At 48.1% G+C, this 25605-nt stretch overlaps 1 long non-coding RNA gene across 1 annotated transcript in view; it reads left to right on the top strand.

The window, feature by feature from the left end:
- The first annotated feature begins 4204 nt into the window (after window positions 1–4204).
- The window catches only part of LOC142600304 (uncharacterized), a 45392-nt gene continuing 23991 nt past the window's right edge, over window positions 4205–25605 (top strand). Inside the window, exon 1 of the long non-coding RNA XR_012833698.1 lies at window positions 4205–4354. This is a non-coding gene — a long non-coding RNA (uncharacterized LOC142600304). The remainder of the gene's footprint in view (window positions 4355–25605) is intronic.

The following is a 25605-nucleotide window of genomic DNA, read 5'->3' as shown; positions in this document are numbered from 1 at the left end:
CATCTGAGTCACATGCTCCCATAGTTGGGCCATCAGTGACAATCTGTTATTTCTGTGCTTCATATCAAGCCTGCATATCCTCTTTCTCTGCTCTGAGGTCACCACTAAAGCTACCCTGAATTAGAGCCTTAAGAAATCTGCTCCTTGGTACATGCTCCCAATTGTTTGTCAAACATCTTCCCTACAGTCTTGCAGAGAAAGATGCGTCATGCAGTTCTGGGGTCCTGGCAAAATTGAGCCCAGCTTCACCAAGGTAGCTGTCTTCTTACAAAATGGATCATCTCCGCTTCCTTTACCCATTATCTTTCTCTATGCTCAATATAGCATAGAGAGGTGCCAGCCTACGTTTATGGACAGGTGGAAATCTAGTGACTTAATTATATTGGGGAACGCCCCCCCCCCATAAATTCTGGGGAATGGAATGGGCAATGATGATGGTGTAATCTGCCCCACAACTCTGGATGAGGATATTTCTTATACACCTGAGTAGCCACTGTCGTCCTCTAACAAATTCCTCTTCTTTATGTTTTGTCTTACATTCAACACTGAGAGCACATGGAAGGCAGTGGAAGTCTTTCCAGCTGCTGCAGAAAGTTTCCAGTTTTCACTTCTGCTCTATTATTGCCGCTCACTCCTGGCTCTGAAGAGTTTTGTCCCCATCAAAATCACAGGTGAGTCACCACCGCCCAGAGATGGATCACAGTGTGGGGACAGGAAAGCATTTTCTTTAGATTAATAGAAGTACTTAAAAGAGTGGGGAGTAGAAATAAATTATGATAAGCACCATTGCCTTGTACCATTATTTTGTCACAGAATGAACTTGCTATTGGTAAATACAGCAGGGAGGTATGTGTGAGGGTGAGAAGAAGAGCCACCGGTGTCAAATCGTAACACCTGCTGCAGAACAAATGGGTGTACACAGGCTTTGAATACATTCAGGATGGAAATTAGGTGGTTTCTAACCTTCAGAGAAGAAAAGTTCCAAGATGGTATCCAAGAAGGTGAAGTAAGGACAAGACACCGATGCCTAACTTGATGCCATTATGGGCAGGCTGATGTGAAATGATGACTTCTGTTAGGAGAGGAACAGATGCAATGACCCAGCCTTTTCATCTGAGTGACTAAGATGACTTAGGTTTTTGGACAGTGCCAGAATTAACCTGAAAAAAGATTAATCTCTGGATGAGGGAAGGTATATTTATTGTTATGATCACACATTCTCAGCTGGTTTTATGCTGTGCTTCTCCATGATCCATGTTCGGGGGTGGATGTGTGGTGGTTTGCCCCAGCCTCCTCTGCACCTAACCGCCCCGGTTGAGGACACTTCACTTTCCAGCTGCCTGTGGTCACCAGCTGGAGGCTGTCACCCCCGCGCCGTGCTAACCGCAGGGACCACGTCACAGCTCTCCTTGGCTCCACTGGCGCTTCTCCAAACTTGGGCAGCATTGCCTGACACGGATTAAGAAGCACGCACGTGGTCCCTGCAGCCGGCAGGGCTGGTGGAGCCGTAGACAGAGAAGCACTAACAGAGTGCTGGAGGGCAGAAGCCTTCAGCTGGCACAGCCTTGTTGCAGCCCGACCCCTGATCTTTGCCTCAGATCTTATTTTGACCTCGAAAGTGCGCATTGCATCATTTGGCCTTGACTTTGCCGTGTTTAACTTGCAGGGGTGAACTTAGAGCAATAAAATTCCCTCAGGTAAGTGTGCTAAGCTGTTGTAAAGATGATTATACTCGAGTGCTGTGTGGATATGGACTGGCTATATCCAGGTCATAATACCAGGTGATTTTTAGAGTACAACCACTAGAAAGGCTGCAGGGCTGAGCGATATGAACACAAAACAGATTCTGCGTGCCTGCGGAAAGAGGGTCTTTGCGTTCCCTGCTGCAATGAGAGACCCCGGGTGTGATAGAAATGGCAGGTCCCCCCACGACTGCTGAGGATCCAGCTGTGCTGTCACTGGGGGAAACACTTGGTGGTCACCAGCCACCTCCCTGCCAGCCTCCCCGGTGCCTCTGGAAAAGGATATGGTATGTAAAGGATGGTCTGTGCATTTTTATGGGATCTGGCACCTGACTTCCAAACCCCGGGGCTGCCTCGTGGTGGATGGGAGCAGCAGGTCCTTCTGCTGCCGGTTGCAGAGGTCCCTCCTGGAGCCGCATCTGGGTAAATGTGACTGTGGTCCGACTTCTCCGTGTGTGAACAGGCAGGCAAACGTTTTCACTCTCTTTTTTTTTTCATGATGTTTTCCTGGGTTTGTCATGCCGGGAATTGCACGTGGAGATACCCATCTCCCATCACAGCGCACCGAGCTGCGTTCGCGGCCGTGCTGCTGGCACTGTGGTGACACACAGGCAAGTCTGTGGCATTGGGAGAAACAGAATTAATTTAAGCTGATGTTTAACAGCGGATTCTGTGTGTGTTTTGCTGAGGAAGAGAGTCCTAGGGAGAGAGGAATGAAAACTCAATTTTCAGGGCTATTCGATACATATTTCTCTCCTGCTCCAGCAGCGGGGAGCTGTGAAGGAGCCATCAGGGCCCATTTTAAGGGCAATACCCGTGTGAAGCCAGAGCAATGGCCTTATGCCACCGCTTCTCCCAAACTCTGGAGCAGAAACAGGCTTGGAGAAAAAAGTGTGCCAGGGTGCTCCAGCACTCGGGCTCTTTCCAGCTGATAAAACGATCCGTTGGTCCCACGAGTAACTGCAGATTTTAGTCTTTCTCCCAAGTTCACCGACCTCAGGAGGTCATTTATACAGGACTTGTTCTCCAGCCAGCTGCAGGGGTATGGCCCAAAGCGATGTCCTCCACCGGGTTTCTGCTGCAGCAGGTCGCTGAAGGGTACGGCACAAAGACCTTCAGTCTACCCGATGAGGAGGGCTCTCATCTCTGACGGTGAGCACGCAAAGCCTCTTGTTCCAACCCACCGTTGTATCTTGCTTAAACTGCGGGACCGCAAAACTGCAGTTTGGATAAAGCCACATTTTATACTGTAATTTTGTACCTTTTGCACTAGCATTTGCTTCTCCTGTAATGACTGGGTTGGTTGTTTCTTGCAGATCAGCTTTTTTATTGCAATATTCAAAGCGTTGTAGGGCAGCTGGGAGCATTCGATGAAACAGCATGTGCTAGCCACATTTTCAACGCTGCTTTGCAAATCCGACGGTGCTGGATACAGCCTTACTCCTTGCAGAGGCTGATTCGCCTCACGTGGCAAATGCAGCTCCCAGAGCGGGCACCATAACCCATGGCCGGGGCTAACAGGTCGTGCGCACCGCGGGAGACGTGCCGCAGCTCCCGCGACGTTGCACGGCAGGGTTTTAGGTTCCTTCCTGGATAGAGAAAAATTAGAGCAGGGGAAAAAAAAAAAATCACGTGGCATGGAAGCTTCTGCTTGGTTTCAGTTGCAGCCTGGAATCGAGGAAGATACATTTCATTTTTTTCTTAGTTTAAAAAAAAATGTAATAAAAAAGGAAAATAAAACTTGTTTTGTCCATATACTGGAGATTTGCTTTTGGTTTACTCTTTCACCAGCCTGTTCTCTTTTTTTGACGTTGTTTCTTCCAGTACTTAGAGGATCACAAAGCTACTTTCTCTACTTGTACGTGGGATGCTTGCGTCCTTCTCTCCTGCGATTATTTGGAGACATCCATGATATTTCAGCACTTGAGCTGGCGAAGAATGGGATATTTTTTAAAAAAATCGATGATTTCTGTAAGCAAGCAAACTCGTGGAGTGCGGGAGAAACGGGCCCGAAGGCATCTTTCCAGGGTAAAAGCAGCAGCAGACGAGCAGCAAAGGCTCCCACGCTTCCCACTCGCCAGCGTGGGACCTGATCCCGTTCTTCCGCGGCGTGTGCCTGCCCCGCACGGAACGGGCCCCCCGCAGCCTCCCCGCGCACCCTGCGCGCCTCAGCGCCGGCTGCTCCCCGCCTCCCCCCCCCCGCCTCCGCACCTGCGGAGCACCGCCGCCGCACGCGGGGTTTCATTATATTAGATTTTTATTTATTTACTTATTTATTTATTTTTTAAATTCTGGGGTACGCCGAGGCGCGGTGCGGGGCCGGGGCCGGGGGGGGTTTGCTCCGCGGGGCAGGAGCGCGGGGGCGGGAGTTGCGCGCTGCCCCGGGCTGCGGCCGGCGGCGGCGGCGGCGGCGGCGGCGGCGGGGGGCGGTGACGTCACAGAGCCGCTCGCCAGCACAACGTTCCATTGAGGCGAGCGCGTGCTCCGGCGAGCACATGGGCAGCGGGGCCCGGGCCGCTCCGCTCCGCGCTGCTCGGCCCGGCCTCGGCCCCGGCCCCGGCCTCTGCTCCGCGGCCGGACCGCCGGACCCCTTCCCGGGGAGGGGGGGCGCGGTGAGTACCGGGGCTGCAGTCGACGGCGGTGGGGGGTGGGGGTGTGTATGGGGGGTTGTTTGCATGTTTGTGTGTGTGGTATTTATTTGTTTATTTATTTACGCATTTATTTATTTCTCTTCTTTCCCCCCCACCCCCTTGCTTTATTATTCGTGTCGCCCCGGTGGGGCTTGCAGGTCGCGGCGGAGTTTGGAGCTTCGGCGCGGGGGGCTCGTGCAGATGCGGGGGCGGGGGGAGGGGAGCAAGGAGAATTGCATTTAATTTCAGTGATTTATTTATTTATTTTAAGCCCTGGGTCGACGGTGGGCTAAAAATAGCAATTGCAAACCCGAATCCGTGCGGATGGGGAGGCGATGCGTTCCGACGTAAATAAATCTCCGCGATAAGGGCCGGCGGTGTTCGGGGTCTAGCTCGGCTCCGAAATGACACGGCTCGGTGCGCCCATCCCCCGCGCAGCCCTCCCCCCGGCGGCTCCTCCGGACCCGGGGCGGCCGAAGGGGGGGGGGGGGGCGAGGAGCAAATGGCTGCCCACCCACTCGTCCCTTGGCCCGGGGGGGGACGGGGGACGGGACACTCGGGGCGGGGGCGTGGGGTGGTCGCGGCTCGGGGGTGTGTGTGTGGGGGGGTGCGCGTTTGTTTGCAAGTGCGCGGAAAATGCGCGCTGTGCGCTGGGCGGGAGGTGCGTGCGGAACCGGCCTGCTGCTGCCTGCTCCTGCCTGCTGCTGCCTGCTCCTGCCTGCATGTGTTTGCGGGGTGAATTAAGCTTTTAATCTGCAGAGCTGAAGTGTTTTGCTCGGACCGTCGTTAATATGGGCAATCTGATTTAAGCTGGGTAGCACGAGGGCCCGAGGAATGAAAAGGGAAGGTTCTCTGTAGGCTCCAAAGACCAATTTTGACAAAGGTTTGTTGTTTTTTTTTTTTTTTAGGCCGTCTTTCCCTTAAAAAAAACCAAACCAAAACAAAAAAAAAAGTGGATTTTTCAAGTACAACTTTAATAGGCCGCCTTTTATTTTTATAGATCAATAATACTGAAATGTTTTCGTTGACAGGGTGCTTTAGGACTTCGGTCTCGATCTGTTAAACTGTTGGTTGCTGCATCTTAAAATGCCGTGTGGAGAAATCCCAGCAGAACCGATAATTGTATCGGAAGGATGCTGGAGGCCTTCAGTGAGATCCTTTCGACCCCGTTCATGTTGACAAGTTTAGACATGTTTGCCTGTCCAAGTATCTGGTCAGACACGTTAAGTTGTGAACCCCACGCTAGTTCCTTTTTACTAATATGTTCAAAAATATGCCTTAAGTCGTTTATTTGGAAGAAAAGAGCTTTTCTGAGGGTATACTAGAATATGGTAGCTATTGCTAAATACAAAGAGCACAATATATTATGTACACATTATGGCTGTATGAAATGAGAGTGTTTATTTCTTCGTGGAGCAGAAATACAATCTCACTAATGTCAGTTTTATGCTGGTTTGGATTATCGTAAGAGCACTTATATATGTTGCTCTAAAATATGAGGACATTAAAAAAAAAATTAGCTCTGAAGTGTTGACATAACTGTAAGAAGTGAGGATACAGTCTGTTATTTAGTCGTGTCTTGGAAACATCCAGTTTCCTTTCTATTGTGATTTTTCAAATTATTTAATAAATATGTGTATTTTCCAAGCATGTGGACCAGTCAGATGCTCTTTTGTGTCGGGTGCTGCATATCTCTGATAAATTCCTGTTCACACCCCAGAGAGTTTCAGGTGATCTTATACATACTTTGCATCATTTTAGAAATGCACCTCTAACTTTATTTTTTTTTTTCCTCTCTCTCTTTCGTCTCTCATAACGTTAAGTCATGAGCCTGGCATACAGCTAGCTTAGCATTGTTACAGTCCTGACCGATCAGACCGTGCCTTTGTGTATTTTCAGTTATATTAAGGTAATAAGTTGTACAGGTGCAGTTAGGAGTCAAATATACCATGCATCTATATGTCTGGCATCCGTGGGAGAGGGGCTGTGCGGGGACGGCGCAGATGAGAGCAGCGCCAGCTCTCTGCCTCGGCAAGGCCTGAAGGCTTTTGCATCTTTTGCATCTGCACGTTGATGTCCACACAACGTCAGAGCAATTCTGCAATAGCGAAAAATAAGGAAGGGCTCGGGCCTGCGGCCGTTGAAAGGCCCATCTGTTGCAGAAACGAATTGTGTGCTCGGATTTTAGTTTTTAAAATGGACTGTCGGCTCCCTGGGTGAATGTGCATGCTTGGAATATAACTTTGGTGGGAGCTGACAGCTTTCAGAGGCGATGGTGAGTTGTGTCTCCCCACGGCGCAGCGTGCTTGTGCAGCTCTGCAGTCATGGTCTTCTCTCCGTGCTCCTGCCCAGCCAAAGCTTACAGTTTGGTTTAATTAAGGACTTTATCTGCTAAATTTGGAGCTTAGGCTTCATTCTTTGTAAGATTCAAACCGTATCTTCCTGTTTTTAATCAGAATGCTTTACAAAGAGAGCTTATGCTTCCTGGCTGTATATATTTCACTGACTTTTATACGAGGAATTACTGGCAGGGGAAGCGACCTGTAGTGCTGATGCTGTGGAGCAAGGCTAGGGGAAAAAAAAAATTTTATCTATATACTTTTAAGAAATCGGTGCATCTTGTGTTCGTTTGTCACCTTTCAGCTGAAGATGTTCAGTGGATTGGTACAGTGTCACTATTTTTCTACAGGCCTCTTTCTTCAGGTTTTTTCTGTTAATTATGCTGGCGCAGTTCTACTAAGAATTGCAAGGTAGAGCTTACAAGTATGACATCTTCATAAAAAAATATATTTTTTCCCCATTGGTCTATGCAGACAATAGCACCGGCAGGCCATGGGAAGGGGAAATGCTGCCTTTTCTGACCTGGGAGGTGTTTCTGCTGCTTGCAAGAATACTGAGGGTTCATCTTTTGCTCCCGATACCTGGATTTAGTGAGGGCTGGTGGCAGGTACCCATGCTGCAGCGCAGTGCAGCTTGCAGCAGTGCACTGCAGCTGTATATCCATCAGTTAAGCAATTCAGGTGGGTCCGTCGGTGGAGCCTCTGCGCTGATCTCGGTGCATTCCTGCTGGAGAGGCCGCGGTGGTGGGCGCGCCGGCCCGACTTTTCGCTGCTGGCCAGGGGGACAGCCGCGTGGTCTGGGGTCCTGCTCTGTGAGCCGAGAAGGGTGCAGAGCTGCAGGCTGAACTAGCAGAGAGGAAAATGCATACCTGGTCAGGAAGCTTTTGGCTGTTTGCAGTAAGGTGATACAGATCTTATTTTGAAGCACGATGTGTTATTTTCTGTCTCCTCGCTGGCTGCTGCTTTTAGTACTGAACACCTGCATAGTTCCTGGCTAAATTTGTGAAGAGTGAGGGGGAAATAAATAATTCATCTCTTGGACCCTTTAGCACTGTGTGTGGGGTGCGTTTTCCCTTGTCATGGCTGCATCTGTTCCTGAGCCACTCTGTCTTATGTAGTAGCAAAGTGCTTAGTGCCCTGGCAAGTGAGTGCCGCTGTACGTTTGCAGCTACACATGGTTTATTTATACGTGGAGATGCAGCGCCTGCCATTTGCTTGCCTTGTTGGTACAGTGCGGTGGAGGACGGCTTTTTTTGGAGTTATCAGTGTTGCGATAATGCAGCATTCCTGAGTCGGTCCTCAGTTCTCTCTCTGGCAAGTGCCAGAGGTTATTTAGGACAGGGCTTGCTGGTGGTGCTTTTTTCCCCTTTGCTCCGAGGGTGACAGATGAGAAGCAGCGAGGTGGTTACCTGATGCATCAGCTCTGCTCAGCTGAAGACAGCAGCCTGTCTGCAGGGTGACACAAACACTGGGACCGGCCGGGCACATGGAGCAGTCTTGATGGTTTACAGGCACCCAGATCTATATGATGGAAATGTCTTTTAACGCATCCCTGGGTGGTATCGTTCTTTATGTGAATTCAAGGTATGGATGTGAATATTGATGTGGAGTTGTGTCCTGCAAATCGGGGGCTGGCTGAGTGTCACCCAGCGTTTCCAGACAGGCTCGTCCCACCTGCTCTGATGCCTGTGTTGTCGTATCTTCACTGCTGTTGGTGTCTTACATTTGTCAGCAGATACTGCAGTTGCATCGCCCATCACCTCGACGGAAAAGTGATCCATGTGTGAATTGCTGCTGGCATAGTACATCAGGCGGCAAAGGGCTCTCGAATGCAGCAGTGACAGGCAGAGCTAGAACCAGTGCCTGCTAGACAATTAAAATTAGAAATTATGGCAAGGGCGATTAGCCACTGGAACAAACTGCGAAGAGAATGGGTGGATTGTCTCTCTTGGTCATCCATGCCTTAAAACCTAAGTTGGAAAAAGCAATAGAAGAGGTTTTATGTAGAGATTATTGGGTAGGTTCCTGCAAATCAGCTCGTTAGAAAGTCCCTTGATGGGAAAGAGGAGGTTTGACCATGTCCCCCCACTATGAGGTTGGGTTGTGTGGGTGTTGGGAGCTGACCTGCGCTGCTGGAGAGCGGGCTGAGCTGAGATGGGGTGTGCAGAGCACCCTGGCAGGAAACAGCAGCCCAGAGCTCTGGAAGGACTGTGTGTTTGCATGGGAGAGTGTCATTGCCATGAGATGTTTTAGAAGGTAGAGTTTTGTCACCTCTTTTGCATGCCTTGGTCAGGAATACCCGGTGCTAAAACCTGTGCGTGGTCAAGAGCTGCAGGACATCGACAGCTTCCCAAGGGGAGAGGATGGCATCACCAGGGTCCTCACCTACAATCTGAGGGCTTCCCCAGGCATGGGTCACGGCTTCTCTCCTGAAGGTAGGAATGAATGGCAGAGGAGCCTAAAGGAAGTCCCAAAAGGGTCTCCCCTGTTTGGGGGAGAGGAGGTCCCTACAGCAAGAGCAGTGCCCAGAGCTGTAGGCTGCTTCCTTAGGGGCAGATGGAGGGCAGAGGTGGGTGGGAGAGTCAAGACCACATCCTGTCATGTAGTTTATGAAGCAGCTTGTGGAGGCCCACAGCACAATGTGGGTTGTGCTGGGAACCCCCAGGCTCTGAAGCTGACCAGTGCAGGGATTTTAAGGTGGAAAACTCTGGTCCAGTCCTCCTAACCACCCACCATAGTCTTCCCTCCATCCATCCAGTACGGTCCAGTCCACTTCTCCCTGGCTTTTTCTGAACACCCTTTCTGTGCTGCTCAGCTTCCCTGGATACCTGCTGGTTGGATGCTCAGTCTGCTCTTTAGCTTTACCGGTGGAGCTGAGCTCCTTGAGGGGTATGTCATGCCAGTGAAGCCTTTGGTGTGGATGAAGCATCCTCATTTCTTGCACTGATAGAAGCCATCATGTTAGTGCTGCTGTAAGCTCTTCTCTGTCAGGGGATTTTTGTGAGGTATCAGGACTGCTGTGTTTGGACTGGCAGGGATGTAGTATGGATGAGACCTCAGTCTGAGAAGGAGAAATGAAAATGTTTCTGTGTCCTAGGTTGTTTCATTGGTACCCGTGGGGATCCAAGTGTTGTTGGGCTGGAAAAACCTCCGATGAGCATTTCATGCATAGTGTCGATGCCTCTGCCCCTGGTAACCGTGCTTGGTTGGATGGATTTCCTCCGGTGAGCATTTCAAAGTGCTGATATGCTCCACGGGTTTGAGAACCATACAAGTTCAAAGTCATCCAGAAGCAAGTACGGGCCAGCCCCTCTGCTGCCTACTTCGGTACTGCTTGCCTTTGTTCTCAGGATGTTTTGTGCCTTTCCTGAAGTCCCAACAGCTGGATTTAAGAGATGGCTTGCCTCCCTTTTTTCTTCCATTCAGGAGAACTGAAACTTCTGATCTTTCCACTGATGCTGCAGGGACAGCGTCCTACGAGGTCCTGTATAAATCTCTGCTGGGGTTGGGGAGCTGTTGCCAGGAACTTAAAAGGAGAAGAAAAATCTAACTTAGGAGTATTCTTTTTAAAAAAAGCAACAACCTGCGACTCTTGATTAACACTTTGCCTTTGAGGCCTAGATTTGATCATATTGCAGCCATCTCTTCTTGAAAATGTCAGCTGAGCAAAATCCCAGCCCAAATAAAATGCATTGCATTGCCTTGCGCAGCTCCCTGCCCAGGTAGGGAGCGAGCCCCGAATGAACAAGTGGAAGGGGCTGTGCAAGGAACAAGTGGTGCAAGAGGCTGGAGCGTTACTGCCTGTGTAGGTTTAGCAAAGGTGGCTTTTCCTGGCCAGCTTTTGGCCAGGGGCCGTGTGGTTGCAGCTTGGTGTTGGATCAGGTATCGCTGTCCCCGGCGGTGATGCATCGCTGACGTACACGTGATGTTGTGTGTGCTGGTTTACGTGGCGGAAACAGCGGCTCATGCCTGAGTGTGTGGGACATGGGGCGATGGCCAAAGCCCAGACTCTGCTCGAACCCTTTATGTTACATCTCTGCATGGAAAAAGGTCTAGCATGGGTCTCTCTTTGCTGATACTGAAGTTTGGTAACATTGTTATTATTATCATCATCATCATCATCATTATTACTATCATTATTATTATTATTATTATATTAGCTATGTTGCAGGCATAAAGTTTATTATACATTAATATAGTCATGCTGTAGCAGTCTCTAGATGTGATGTACCAAAACCTGTTTATGCTCCAGCTGATGTTGTAAATAGGTAGTCACACCTGTCAGTGCAGTGACCTGCAATTCAGCATGCAGAACAAAAGGCTACCGTACATCCTTTTGGAAATATTTAGTAAAGTTTCCAGCCCTGTTTAAATAATAATGGGTTGTTTATTTTTTTTTCCTCCTTCATAAGAGTAGGAAAGTCTGAAATATACTTTCCCAGAAATGATCACGGGGGGAGCAAAGGCCAAGAGCTTCGTTCTGTGGTACAGGCAGTTGAGATGCTGGTCGGGGGTTTTAGACTATCGTGTTTGGTATGTGAATTGCTGGCTCATTTGATTTACAGGTATCTTACATCTAGCTCTCGTTCTTATCAATTTGCTTGTGGGGTTGGGGTGGGCAAAGCTTTACATTTTTGTTAATAAAAATATTAACAAAGAAGTAGGCATGTTTGATGTTACAGAGGAAAATAGTCATCCTTGTTCATGAGCTGGAAGGTTGGACTGGAGACCCCAGAGTATTCTTCCCACCAACAGGTCTCTATTTCTGTTGTAACTGAGGAAAAATTGAAAAGCTGAGCTTCAAGCCTCTGGTTGTGGAACGAGATGGAAGGAGGCCCAGCTTTCATGAACGCACAAGATGAGTAAATAAATGTGATTAAGATGAGCAGGCTCAGAGGGGAAGGAAGGTGCTGCTCTTTGCAGTCCAAGACGCTGAAGCAGTGAGAAGTTTGTTTTGAAATGTTCTCCTTATCTTGGGCAGTTTGTATTAAGACCCACCAGTCCTGCTTGTTACAAGTGGCTTGGAGAGATGATGGGGTTCCCAGTGCTTAACCATGGGTAGGATTTGGGGGCTCTGCCCTTGGCAAGCCATTTCTTCTCCCTCCCCTTCCACTCTACTGTTTGCCTCTTTAATCTGCAAACATGTCAGGGCAAACGTGTATGGTTGTTCATAGCATAAGACAGTAGAACCCTGATGTCAGATGGACCCTTGGAGTTTCACAGAAATGGTTGAGGTTCTGTACTTCTGCTTGACATGGTCAGAAACGGCAATGGTGACTTCTGTAGGCTGTTGTCTCTGAGGGGGAGATCTGGTGGCTGCAACCAACACAACTAGACAGGAGGAAAACTTTTGAAAAGTTCTCACCAAGTAGCTATATGTTGCAAGTGCAAGTGCTGAATAAGACCTTCCTTAGCTCCTATCTTAGCGTGCTCCTATCTTAGTGTGACGGGTAAACACAAGTACTGGCTTTTCATCTTCCATGGCACCGTCGATGGCCGTTCTTCATATGGAGGAGGAAAAGGGGAAGGCAAGTTTCCACTAATTTCATAATTTTAAAGGTGTGTCAAGTACAATTTACAGGTTTCTAGGTGGTAATTTGGGTATAACTATCTTTGAGACAGGTTGTAACCTGTGCAGAGCTCAAGAAGTCCGTTAGCATAAGGCATAACATTATGTTGATGGTGGTATGGCCTGTACACCACTGTTGGTACCTGGTGTCCCTGTCTTCCTTGTAAGTCTTGATGACCAAAGAGACTTTTAGCAATAGACCTTATTTTGCGGGATGTTTTTAATAACTGTTAGTATTTTTCTTGGGTACTTTTCTGAGACAAATTACAATAAATAGGATTTCAGTTCTGTACATCCCTCTGTTAACTGCTAACACTGCCTCGGAGCAAGGCAGAGGAACGTATGGGAGGGATTAAACAACGTCCAGTCACTTGTGCTGATCCACCGTGACTGAGAGAGCTTACAGTTGGTCTTGCTGATGCATTTCACCTACTTCTGATAATATTAGGAGTGCTAATATTCATAGTGACAAACACCTGTATCGTGTTGTGCTTAGAAGATCTGGATGCTGAGCAGGTAAAAATGCTGTTATCTCCACTGTGGCAGCAGAATGGCAGCTAAAGCTCATGAAGGTATGAGATACCATCAGGGATGGGGCAGGTGTGTGGGATCCTGGGAGCCATGCTCTCTTGAAAGTCTTGAAGTCTGGGCTAAATCTGTTTAAGGCCTCCCTGAGGTGCGACAAAGCCTGTGGACCCATGAAATACTGCTTATAGCATTAATATTTCGTTTGAAGTTACTAAGGGATTTCAATACCCATTAGAAGCTGGCAAGCATTAAGGCTGAGCTCATGCAGCTGCAGTTTCACTGGAGGCTTGGCCAGCGGAGCGGGTCTGCCCAGAGAGGCTCCTGACCTCCATCCATGATGGCAGGTGACGGTGGCTCTGGAAGAAGGAGCTTGAAGTCATGTCTGAGCCCTTTGAGGTGGCTGGTACCATAGGAGAAGCGATGAGATTGCCTCCTCCCACCGGTCTTCACACTTGGAGCCCCACACTGACTTGCAGGACATGACCTGGCCAAGCAACCTAGGCTTAGGTGACCATGACATGAAGATGATCCATAGCTCTGTTTAACCTTTTTGTACCCAGCTGCTGGCAGAGAGCTGAGTTCTTGAACATTGTTGGCTCATTGGTGAGGAACAGCTCTCTGAGCTCCAGCAATGCAGAAGGGGTTGAAGAGTCTGCTGCTGCTATGCTGGTTCTCTTGGCTGATGGTACTTGTCCGCAGCTGGACACTTGAGTTAGTGGGTTAGCAGCGCTCTTGAATTTCTTCTGGTGATAAGCTCTTCTGTAGCTCTTCTGCTGTTTCTGTCATCTCTGGCTGATTAGGAAGTGCAGCCCCATCTTCCCGGGAAGAGTCCTAGTCTTGGCCTTGACATTCATTGCATCTTGGCTTGACAACAGCAGTGACATAGCTTTGTAGGGAGCCTGCAAGTGAAGGAAGCTCCAACCAATCCAGAAAGCTGCAGCCTGTCTTCACTGCTGCATGGGCAGCTTGTGATGTCTTTCTACGTTGGCTTCTGTTGGAAATACAGATAAAGTTTTGAGGTCTTTTGTTCTTTTTTTAGGGTGCTCCCTGTATTGCCTCAGGTAGCAGAAAGACTGCTTAAAGCTTTCTGCCAAAGACCATAGGAGCTTTCTGCAAGGAAACGAAGCTCTGCTCTCTGAGGGTCCAGTTTCACATGGACTGGGCAACCCCAGGAGATAAGGACCATCACAAACCTCATCGTATTCTGCTCCAAGTGCAAGGTATGTTCGACTGAAGGCCCTTTTTCTAAATACATAGCCACATTTTGTATAATGTTAAAAGACAGTTAAGGAACACACAAGCAAAACAAGACCCTTCTCTTCTGGGTTGGAGGAAGAGGAGAAAAAACACGTATCAGATGTTAGATCATCACTTACTACAGTACCTGAAAATAATCTGGTGGTGACTGTGGTGTTTAAACTGAGCACTGAAGAAAATACATTTGATTGTAATTCCAGTTACCTGCAGTGATTTGAGCCTTTTCAGAATATAAAAAAAGCTAGGAAATAGCAAGATTGAGGTATATGCCCAGACATCCTTGACTCTGCCCTCCCTTCCTTCTCTTCACCCCTTTCAAACTAGGGTTAATTACCAGGAATTTTCTGCAGACACAAGACTGGTTTGTAACACCCTGTCATATTAACAGGTCAAGGCAAGCTATTTTATCTAGCACATGTCTTAAATGTTAAATTATTATTATTTTTAATTACATTGCCTCCTTTATCACCTTGTGGATGGCCTCATAGATTCCATGTTAATTTATGTACGACTCTTGGTCCCCATCTGTTTTGTGTGTCCCAAAATGTGATATTTAAACAGACCAGCAGTCAGAAGAGAAATCGTGAAGTCAAGATCACAATGGACATTGTGGCCACCTTAGTTAGGGATTGTTCTCTGTGTGGTTTGATGGATGTGGTGGTTCTGATGTGGGTTACTACTTACTACTGGTTGTTTCAGTAATGGGGGATCTTTATACTGTCTCCATTAGTGGTTTAAGTGGGATTTTGGAGAACAGGGAATGGGTGGGTCTTTGCTTGTGCTCTGTTGTGGTTGACCCCTTCCCGGCTTCCTCTCTAAAGCGAGATCGTTAGATGTGCCCATCCAGGGTTGCCATGTATGGTGAGATGACGGTATCTCCTTTGGCATGTCTTGCTCCACTCTGGTCAGCCTGCCTTATTTGCTTGTGCTTTCTATCTATATCTTGGTTTTACCCTAGGTCATTTGATCTCTGAGACAGAGACTGGCTTTTCTATTCTATTTTTATATAACACCCAGCACAGACACATTCGGTATCTCAAGCTCTTGGTGGTGCTATGTGTAACGCCAATAACTAATAGCAGTGATACTCCTCCTGGGGATCGGTGGCTGTCTGTGCACACGATGGAGACGTGATGGCCGTAAACGTGCTGCTGTAGTGTGAATTCTCTTACATGGCTTCTGTGTTGTTTTAAGCGAATAGCAGTAAATGTGGGAGCCAGCTCGGTACAAGAATTGTGCAGAAAGCGTCCCCGTGCAGGCGAAAACTGTCTGTGCTGACCTGTCAGAGCCAGTGGCCAGTGGTGAAGTGTTTGATTTTATTCAGGGTAATGTAGATAAAGCATGGCACAGTTTTTCTGCTTGTGCATGTCTGTTTATATCTATATTCAAGTAACTTTTGTATGTATTTTATATATACACTAACATATGTGTGAAAGCATCATTGCCTGTTTAGCTCTAACTTTGCTTCCTCCTCCTAGTTTCCCTCTGCTTCTCTTTTTCTGTTCCACTTCATGTTGGGAGTTTTATGCCTGTGGTGTTTTTCATAGGCATATTTCCCTTTTTTTTCTAACCTTCTTTCCCCTTTCTTTCCTATTCTGGCTTTACCTTCTTGTCCATGTGTTTCTGCTCCAAATTGGTTTATAATTTCTCTTCTGCGTGGCTCCTCCTTTCTCAGGCCGGGGCAGGTTGGCCAAGCACCCTGTTAGCATCTCTGCACACCCCGGGAGCTCGTGGCCCAAGGGGCGGCCGCAGCTGTGCCCCTTATTTCTTGAAAAAAAGGAATAAGGGAGTCGGACCTGCTCTTGTTTCCCTTCTAAGGGAGTCTCAAACCTGACAGTTTTGGGTTCCCTTGCATGTTCTGGATTGCAGCTGGCGTGGTCAAGTAGATGTTTCTCAGATCTGATGGTTAAGAATAAAATTGGGGTTAATGTTCACAGTGCTTCTCCCCTGCACCCCGGGCTCGGTGATGCTCCTTCCTTGGCGGTTGCAATCTGCACTGCAGGCCTTGGCTCTGCATTCCTGCTGTTACCTCTCTCACCTTACTATGGCTAATTTTAGTAGCCCTCTGGCTTGCTGCAAGCCCAGGGCTTTTCCACCTGGTTTCAACCCTGCTTCTGCTCTCTGGAGGGATGTGGCCCCAGGTTGTGGTGGTCCTGCGAGGGCTGCTGTGCCCTGATGGCAGAGGGCTTTCGGGTACGTGAGCGGTTGAACGGGCAGGTTTGTGCATGCATCAGTGATGGCTTGGCTTCAGCAATCCCTGTGTCCGTAAGAAAATGCTGCCAGGGGAGGGCAGGTGGACAGTGCTGGGAGCTGGAGGAATTTTAAATGGAGTTGGGGGCATGTCCTGCACAGTGCTTTCCACTTCTGTGCAAGCAGTGAGCGCTGCGAAGTGCAGCGTCTGTTAGGGGTTGACCCGTGAACGATAAAGCTGAGTGTTTCAATTGCTTCTGATTATAGAAACAGAGGGATCTGAAATTGGGAAACACTTTGATGTTGGTGATCTGAAGAACATGCTCAATATCACGTGACAGCAGACATTTTATTCTTGGCCGCATCAGCCTTGCAGCAAACGAGTTGGTTAGGTGGCTATGCTTGCTCAGCTGGTTCCCCCCCCCCCCCCCCAAAAAAAATCCCAGGAGTCAGCACTGCATTTCCCGTGCAGGAAAGCTGATGCTTCCCAGCTCCGGTTTGCGGTGTTGGTTTCTTCGATGGGTGGTAATTCCTGAACGTGCCCAGCCTGCGCTCCACGGAGGTCAGGTCGGGTGAGCTCTGCCGAGCATGGTTTAGGCAAGTGGATGTGCAGAGGGGGCTTTCCTTCCGATAAATGGAAAGATTTGGGTTTTTTTGTTGGAAAGATGTAACCCGAGCAGAAAATATTAAGGGATGTCATCAAGGTGAATAAACAGAAATCAAACTCCAGACCATCCCCTTCGTGTCGCTGATGATAATACGTGAGGCTTTTATGTGAAATGTGAACACTTAGTCTCGTGTTTCATTCAGGATGACTCTTCATTTTTTTTTTCTTCTGTTTTTTTCCCCTCTGCAATGCAGATTGCTTTCACAAGTGTCCTGTGCCATCCACCCCCGTCCCTCAGCCCCCCTTGGATGAGGGGCTATTTCAGGCCATGTCCATAACCTGATCTTGCTGATGACCCTTGCACTGAAGGATCATTTGGTGCCAATTGTTAGGGTGCTTTGCTGTTTGTAAGACACTCGATCCCGGTCCTATTTCCTTCGCACACCCAAATAGGATTTTTTTTCCCTAGTTTAGTTTGGCCTGGGAATGGGCTGTTTATCTACTCACAAGTTTGGTGCTGTCAGTCCAACGCACGCGGTGGTAGCACCTGAACTTCTGTAGTAGCTGCAGCCTTCAGGATGGGACACTGAGTAACACTGGTTGGCTTGGGGATGCAGAGGACCTTGCCTTGGAAAGGATGATGAGGTTATGGCTGAGGTAACCTAGCAAACGGCTGGGAAAAATTGTTTTTTAAAAGCCATGTCTATTTAATGCAGAGCTGTCACCATGCAGGTTATCTTAGGTTCGACGGTGAGGCTTGCGGTGCTGCTGGTCCTACATTTTTGGGCTCATGTATGGTAAACTTGCTATACTGGGGCAGATGCTCGTGTTTTTCTTAACCAGCCTCCTGTCTCTGGCCTTGGTCAAAGGCAGATGTTTCAGAAAAAAACAAAGTGGGTGAAAGTGAAATAGATGGCTAAGAAGTAGCCAGATCATATGAGCAGTTTCCTACCAAAACATTTCAAGCTCAGGTTGGCTTGAGCCCAAGTCATGCCTGCCTGCTGGAGGGCTTGGTGATGAGTTGTAGGTGGCACATTTCAGCTAGCTTACAGCATCTAAACAAATACATCTTTTTTTTCTCCCCCACCCCCCCCCCCCCCCCCCCCATATCTAAGTGTGTGGCCTTTGCTACTTGAGTGTCTCTTTTAAGCAGCTAAAAAAGTTTTTCTAAGTGAAATATGTTTCTACGCTGCAGTTGAGAGATAAATATAGCTGGTGTATTGAAAGAAAGCCATAGTATGTGTTATGTTGCCTTACCCAGTGGGTTTTTTTTTGCTTTTTGTGGTGATTCTGTGCTAACTCAAAATGGAAAACCTCCTGAAAGATGTTATTTTTCCCATTGAAAGAAATTACATGCCAGAATGCCATTCGCTGCCTTACGCTGCAACCAGTAAAGGATTAACCTCCCACCCCCCCCCCTTCTTCAGCCCAGCGCCGTGTGTTTGAAAAGCCAGCGCGTTTGCAGCTGAGCCAGCTCTAATAATAATAATTCGGGTTGAGAAGCACAGAGCAGCCTGTGATTAGCAAAATAATTATTGCACAGCGTATAAATTGAGAGGTGGGTTTTTGACATGGCGAGAGGAGCGCACGCTGCAGCTGCCTGGGGAGGCAGTCGGCTCATGTCACCCTATTGACGTTCTCCGTCTGAAGTTGGGTGCAGGAACCGCGCTGAGCAAAACATGCTTGTGAAATGATGATTGCTTTTGAGTTTTTCCAGTAAATTCTCCTGATAAAGAGCAGCCAGAAAACTTGTAAATAAGAGTTTTACACTGTGCTCTGTTCTCTAGGGTAATTTTTTTTTTTTTTAAAGTTTGGATGCAGTTGTTGGATATGTTCTCTCTGCTTGCCAGGAGACCAAACTTTGACTAGCTGTTGGCTCTAGGACCTAAAAAATGGGCTAGGAAACCTTCCAAATCTTCTCCTTCATGGGTGCTGGTTCAGATCCGGGTCAGCAGGATTTAGAGAGACATCTTTATTATATGATGCTGCTCTGACATGTACAAAGCCAAGTTTGTAGGCTCATAGCTGATGACTCGTTGCCTTAAAATCTAATCTACCCTGCTGCATAACAGTGAGCAGGGCATTTTACGCGTGCTTTCCTCTCCGTGCTTCGTCAGCAAGGGCAGGGTTTCTCCCCGGCAGCAGGCAGGCGGCTGTGCGCGGGGCGGGTTGGGAGGTGGCACCGTGCACACGGATGCCCTTGGCCGTCACCGGTGCAAGGTGTTGGGGCAGAACTCACCCTGGGGACATGCACGGGCAGGATGAGGGGTTGTTGGAACTGACCCAGCCAAAAAAAACCAAGCAGAGCTTGGGAAATGCTTCCTAAGGATGGTGCCAGGATAGGCATCCCCAGACCTGGGCTGCCCACCTGAGCTGCTACTAGCCTACCTACCTTCCTCTTTTTAAAAAAAAAATTATCTGCATAGAATTATTGTACCAATTGAAACAAGTCTTTAAAACAAATAGGTGTAAGCTAAAATTAATACAGGGTACTCTTAAGTGTTTACATCAATTTAACTGAAGTCTAGTAGACTGTAGATCTCTTCCAGACTGCCTTAAGTATTTGCATAGGACTCATACAAAGAGGGCCCTGATTTTCCCCCATGATGCTTGCTACCGTAATAGACAAATAATAATAATAATAAAGCCTTAATTAGGCTTGTTTTACTTGGGGCAAGTGGGTGGAGTATGTCCTTTGATCCTTTTCAAGCTTTGTTTTTTGCATTTTCGTGTTTTTCTTTCCTATATCTCTTTTGCTGACAATAATCACAAGGATGTATGTGTTCATGCATGTATGTGCACGTATGGATACACATACCACACATTCACACACACGTACCGGCTCTTTCTGTATTATAAAATATGTGTATTTTTTTTTTCCCCATGTTGAAGACAACTGCTGTTGCCTGTATGCAACTAAATGAGCCGTTAATATTGCCATGTAAAGTTCAGGAAAGCCCGGTGAACATTTTTCTAATAAGAGGATATTCTGGTCCTCTTGATAATCAACCCCCCATTGTAAACTCATTTTGACTCACAGTTTTAAATCTTTGTTCCAGTGGAAAAGATTTTTATGGGCAGCCCAAACAGGCATTAAATGCTGGGGTTTTTTTTTAGCAGAGTTGCTTAAAATAGTACAGGTTCTGAATCAGAAGAGTGACTCCAAGGGAAAAGAGAAAAATTGAAACAATACAAATCATGGTTTGGTGGCACAAACCTTTTGTCCCGCCCCAACCCCTAATAGAAATTTGGCAGAGGCAGCGGTCTGGGTTTCCTCGCTGCGAGACACTGCGTGCTGGCGATTGCTCTGTGCAGTTGGGTTTCCATCCTCCCTGCTGGTGGTCACTCACCCTCCTTTTATTTTAGGGATCCCAGAAAATTACTTTATGCCAGTTTCGTGCACCTTTATTCCCCTGCTTCCTGCACCCCTCCTGTATTTGCAAGGAAAAGGCTTTTCTGGAAAATGTGCCAGCATTTTAAAAACATAGTGTCCCCATGATTTTTGGGTGTTGACCTCCTTTTTCCTTTCCCTTCTCCCGTACTGTGAGTAGGACAAGCCTAGACAGCCCATAGTTTATCCATCACCGTTGTTTTCAGTGGCTGGGATTGCCATGGCAGCAGTGGCCCATGGGATTCTGATAGGTGGTGGGATCAAGAGCCCAACTGCAGTACATCTACACCAATGCACACAGCATGGGCAACAAACAGGAGGAGCTGGAAGCCATTGTGCAGCAGGAAAACTATGATATAGTTGCCATCATGAAACTGTGGTGGGATGAGTCGCACAACTGGAGTGCTGCAATGGATGGCTGTGAACTTTTCAGAAAGGATAGGCAAGGAAGAAGAGGTGGTGGGGTAGCTCTGTGTGGTAGGCAGTGTTTTGACTGTCTAGAGCTTCATGATGGTCACGCTAGGGTTGAGTGTTTATGGTTAAGAATCAGGGGGAAGGCCAACAAGGTAGATATCATGGTGGGAGTCTGTTATAGACCACCCAGCCAGGATGGAGAAGCACACAAAATATTCTATAAGCAGCTGGGAGAAGTCTCATGATTGCTAGCCCTTGTTCTCATGGGGGACTTCAACTTACCAGATGTCTCCTGGAAATAATACAGCAGAGAGTAAACAGTCCAGGAGGTTCCTGGAGTGTGTGGAAGATAACTTCCTGGCACAGCTGGTGAGGGAGCCAACTAGGGATGGTGCCCCACTGGGCCTCTTGTTCATGAACAGAGAAGGACTTGTGGGTGGTGTGATGGTTGAGGCCATCATCTTGGGCATAGCAATCATGAAATGATAGAGTTTTCAGTTCTTGGAGAAGTAAAGAGGAGGGTCAGCAGAACTGCTACCTTGGACTTCCAGAGGGCAGACTTTGGCCTGTTTAGGAGCCTGGTTGGCAGAGTCCCGTGGGAAGCAGTCCTGAAGGGCAAAGGACTCCGGGAAGGCTGGACATCCTTCAGGAAGGAAATTTAAAGGCACAGGAGCTGGCCATGCCCACGTGCCCAAAGACAGGCCAGCGGGGAAGAAGCTCTGGCTGAACAGGGAGCTTTGGCTGGAACTCAGGAAAAAAAAAGAGAGTTTATGACCTTTGGAAGAAGGAGAAGGCAACTCAAGGGGACTACAAGAATGTTGTGAGGTTATGCAGGGACAAAATTAGAAGGGCCAAAGCCCAGCTAGAACTTAATTTGGCTACCACTGTAAAAGACAATAAAAATGTTTTTATAAATACATTAGCAACGAAAGGAGGGCTGAGGAGAATCTCCCATCATTTGTTGGATGCGAGGGGAAACATAGTGACAAAGGCTGAGGAAAAGGCTGAGGTAGTTAATGCCACCTTTGCCTCAGTCTTGAGCGGTAAGACCAGTTGTCCTCTGGGTCCCCAGCCCCCTGAGCTGGAAGACAGGGATGGGGAGCAGAGCGAAGCCCCCATAGTCCAAGCGGAAATGGTTAGAGATCTGCTGCACCACTTAGACACACACAAGTCTATGGGGCCAGAAGGGATCCACCCCAGGGCACTGAGGGAGCTGGCAGAAGTGCTCACCAAGCCACTTTCCATCATTTATCAGCAGTCCTGTCTAACTGGGGAGGTCCCTGTTGACTGGACGTTAGCCAGTGTGATGCCCATCTACAAGGAATGAGGATCCTCTGGGTCTGTGAGTCTGACCTTGGTGCCGGGGAAGGTCATGGAGCAGATCATCTTGAGTGCCATCATGCAGCATGTACAGGACAACCAGGTGATCAGGCCCAGTCAGCATGGGATCACAAAAGGTAGGTCCTGCTTGACTAACCTGGTGTCCCTCTATGACAAGGTGACCCACTTAGTGGATGAGGGAAAGGCTGTGGATGTTGTCTAGCTGGACTTTAGTAAAGCCTTTCACACCGCATTCTACCTGGACTTTAGTAAAGCCGTTTCCCACAGCATTCTCCCGGAGAAACTGGCTGCTCACGGCTTGGACAGGCGTACTCTTCACTGGGTAAATAACTGGCTGGGTGGCCAGACCCAAAGAGTTTTGGTGAATGGAGTTAAATCTAGGTGGCAACCGGTCACAAGAGGTGTTCCCCAGGGCTCAGTACTGGGTCCAGTTCTCTTTAATATCTTTATCAATGATCTGGACGAGGGGATCGAGTGCACCATCAGTAGCTTTGCAGATGACACCAAGCTGGGCAGGAGTGATGATCTGCTTGAGGGTAGGAAGGCTCTACAGAGGGATCTGGACAGGCTGGACGGATGGGTTGAGGCCAACTGTGTGAGGTTCAACAAGGCCAAGTGCCAGGTCCTGCACTTGGGTCACAACAACCCCATGGAACGCTACAGGCTTGGGGACAAGTGGCTGGAAAGCTGCCTGGTGGAAAAGGACCTGGGCGTGTTGGTCGACAGCGGCTGAATATGAGCCAGCAGTGTGCCCAGGTGGCCAAGGTGGCCAACAGCATCCTGACTTCTATCAGAAATAGTGTGGCCAGCAGGACTAGGGAAGTGATCGTCCCCCTGTACTCAGCACTGGTGAGGCCACACCTCGAGTCCTGTGTTCAGTTTTGGGCCCCTCACTACAAGAAGGACATTGAGGTGCTGGAGTGTGTCCGGAGAAGGGCAACAAAGCTTGTGAGGGTCTAGAGCACAGGTCTTATGAGGAGCGGCTGAGGGAACTGGGGTTGTTTAGCCTGGAGAAGAGGAGGCTGAGGGGAGACCTTATCGCACTCTACAACTACCTGAAAGGAGGTTGTAGCCAGGTGGGTGTTGGTCTCTTCTCCCAAGTTACAAATGGTAGGACAAGAGGAAATGGCCTCAAGTTGTGCCAGGGGAGGTTTGGATTGGTTATTAGGAAAAATTTCTTCACCAAAAGGGTTATCAAACACTGGAAGAGGCTGCCCAGGGAAGTGGTTGAGTCACCATCCCTGGACATGTTTAAAAGACGTGTGGATGTGGTGCTTAGGGACATGGTTTAGTGGTGGCTTGGCAGTGTTAGGTTAATGGTTGGACTCTGATCTTAAAGGTCCTTTCCAATATAAATGATTCTATGATTTCATCATGACAGAGCATCTTGTTGAGATGGTCCATACCTCAGGGATGGTGCAACTCGTGTGCTGATGAGATGGTGGGTGGCTCAGAGGAGTTGGTGCCCAGGTTGAGATGAGCTGGGAATCCTGATTTTCCAGTGCTGTAGAGGATGCTCCTGGATGCATGGTGGGTTTGCATTGCAGCAAGGAAGCTCAAGGCTCTTAAATCTTTTGCTCTTTATTCCTGAGAAATCCAGTATTGAAAGACAGAATGCATCATTTCCTCCTTTTCCTCCCCATCCAGATGCTGGTCTTGGTGCTGGCGTAGCCGCTGGGTACCCCTCCTACATGGCATTGTCCTTGCGCCTGCTGTGCCGCAGGTGATGGATGTGCTGCCTCCGGTGCGGCCCCTGCCTTGTCCTTGTGAGTCCCTGGTGCGGGACCTTCCCCTGGCCGGTGGGAAGGGCTCTCCTCTTAGCTGGCCCTAGCTGTCTCGGTGCGTACCTCTGCTTGCGCGCCTTTAGCCTGAGGAAACAAGAACTGTGCTTTCATTGCTGCTTTATCGTGCAGGAATGGCAGCCGTGGTGTAAAGAGCTTTTACACTGCGCAGGGTGTGTGCACGCTCGCATTTCCATTCCTTGGTCTCAGGTACTTTGTTCTTCTGACTCTGATGCTGAACTGTCTTTCCAAAATTAAAAATTGACAGCGATCTTAGCCTTTTTCCTAAAACAAGTGGTTCCTCCCGAGCAGGGAGGAACGGTGAGGTTGGTTGGCATCTGGAGCTGCTATATTTATTATTGATGATGCCTTTAAATGATTGAACAAGTTTTCCTTGCATTATTTAGGGGAATTATTATATTCATCATTAATGGAAAGATGTCTGTCTAGGGAAATGTGTGATTCATACTCACAAATACCTTCTCTCCTCCTTGCACTGTTTGCTGCGGGTCTTCTCCCAGCTGCTGCTTGTCCTTTCAGAATCAGAGTTTGTCCTTCTGTCAGTACCTCCTGCTGCCTTCCCCCTTGGTGTAGGTGACCCGTGGCTGTAAAAGGGTGATGTGTCTTTTCTTCTAGACAGGTAACTAACTTGCAGTGTCACCAGCGCTTACATAAGGGACATGGTAATCTCTGTAAGGAAGTAAGGTTTAGAAACTCCCAAGTACGTTTGAGACCTCTTTTTAGCAAATGTTACTCAGATTAATGTTCCTTATTTTATTGTCAAGAATAACTGGAAGCATGAACAATCTTGGCGTTAGGTGTGCTGTGGTATGATGAAATATTGCAGCTGGGTTTTATTCCAAAATAAGACAATGTTAACTGATAATTTGGTTATGACAGGGTAGGCTTCCCTCTGCAGAAGATGAGAGTCCCCTTGCACCAGTTAGTTTTACTGGATCCTTAAGTCATTAAAGCACAATTTTTTTCCACGCAGCAGAAAAACAGTTTCCAGGGTGCAATTTTAAACATGAAAGTGTGTCTGTTAGGTTACTTGCTGCAGTACAGGACATCAGCATCCATCGGTGGTGCTTGAGTTGACCTCTATATACTAAATACAGTCTTTGAAGTTAGTTGTCTTAAATCATTAATGTAAAAGCTATTTTTTTAAAGAAGAGGGTATTTAGATGGAATCTTAATTGTTGATACTCATTATTTTGGCTGAAACTGTGTATCTGCCTCGTGCGGACTCCGGCCCTGGGAGGTGAGGGGGGACAGGAGGAACGTGAGGTGCCTCCACGCTAGGTCAGGAGGTATGGACTTCAGCTTCAAAGGGGGATGTTGAAAGGGTGAAAACTGCGCTTTGAATCAGTGGCTTCCTCTAGAGCGTGCAAAACAGAAATAGCCTTAAGTCAAAAAAATTAATCTACGTAAGAGATTCCCTCCTTCCTTCTTCTTCCTGCCTTTACTAATGTTTGCTTCTGGCTTTCAGACTCAAAAATCCCTCCTGTAGGAGCCTTGAAAGGGTTAATGCTTTTGTAACTTCTCCCCGTGCAGCTCTATAAAGAAAACAATTTCTTTGCTACTTCTTCACCCTGTTTTATTGATGCCCTGCTTGCCCAGCCTCTCGTGCTGGAGAAGGTGAGGTGCTTCTCACCTGACATCTCAAGTTTGCTTGAGTGCCCTTACGTGCTTTTTCTGGGAAGAGCCAGGTAGCATGAGCAGGGACCTCACAGATGCAGGGCAACTTGGGAACATACGGATTTTGGGAGTGGACCTGGAGGAAGATCTCTCAGATATTTCTGTATTCCATGTTTTG

Source organism: Balearica regulorum, chromosome 2, assembly GCF_011004875.1.
Source record: "Balearica regulorum gibbericeps isolate bBalReg1 chromosome 2, bBalReg1.pri, whole genome shotgun sequence".
NCBI classification, from domain to species: Eukaryota; Metazoa; Chordata; class Aves; order Gruiformes; family Gruidae; genus Balearica; species Balearica regulorum.
The sequence above is the reverse complement of the archived record's forward strand: the minus strand, read 5'-3'. Positions and strand labels throughout refer to the sequence as shown.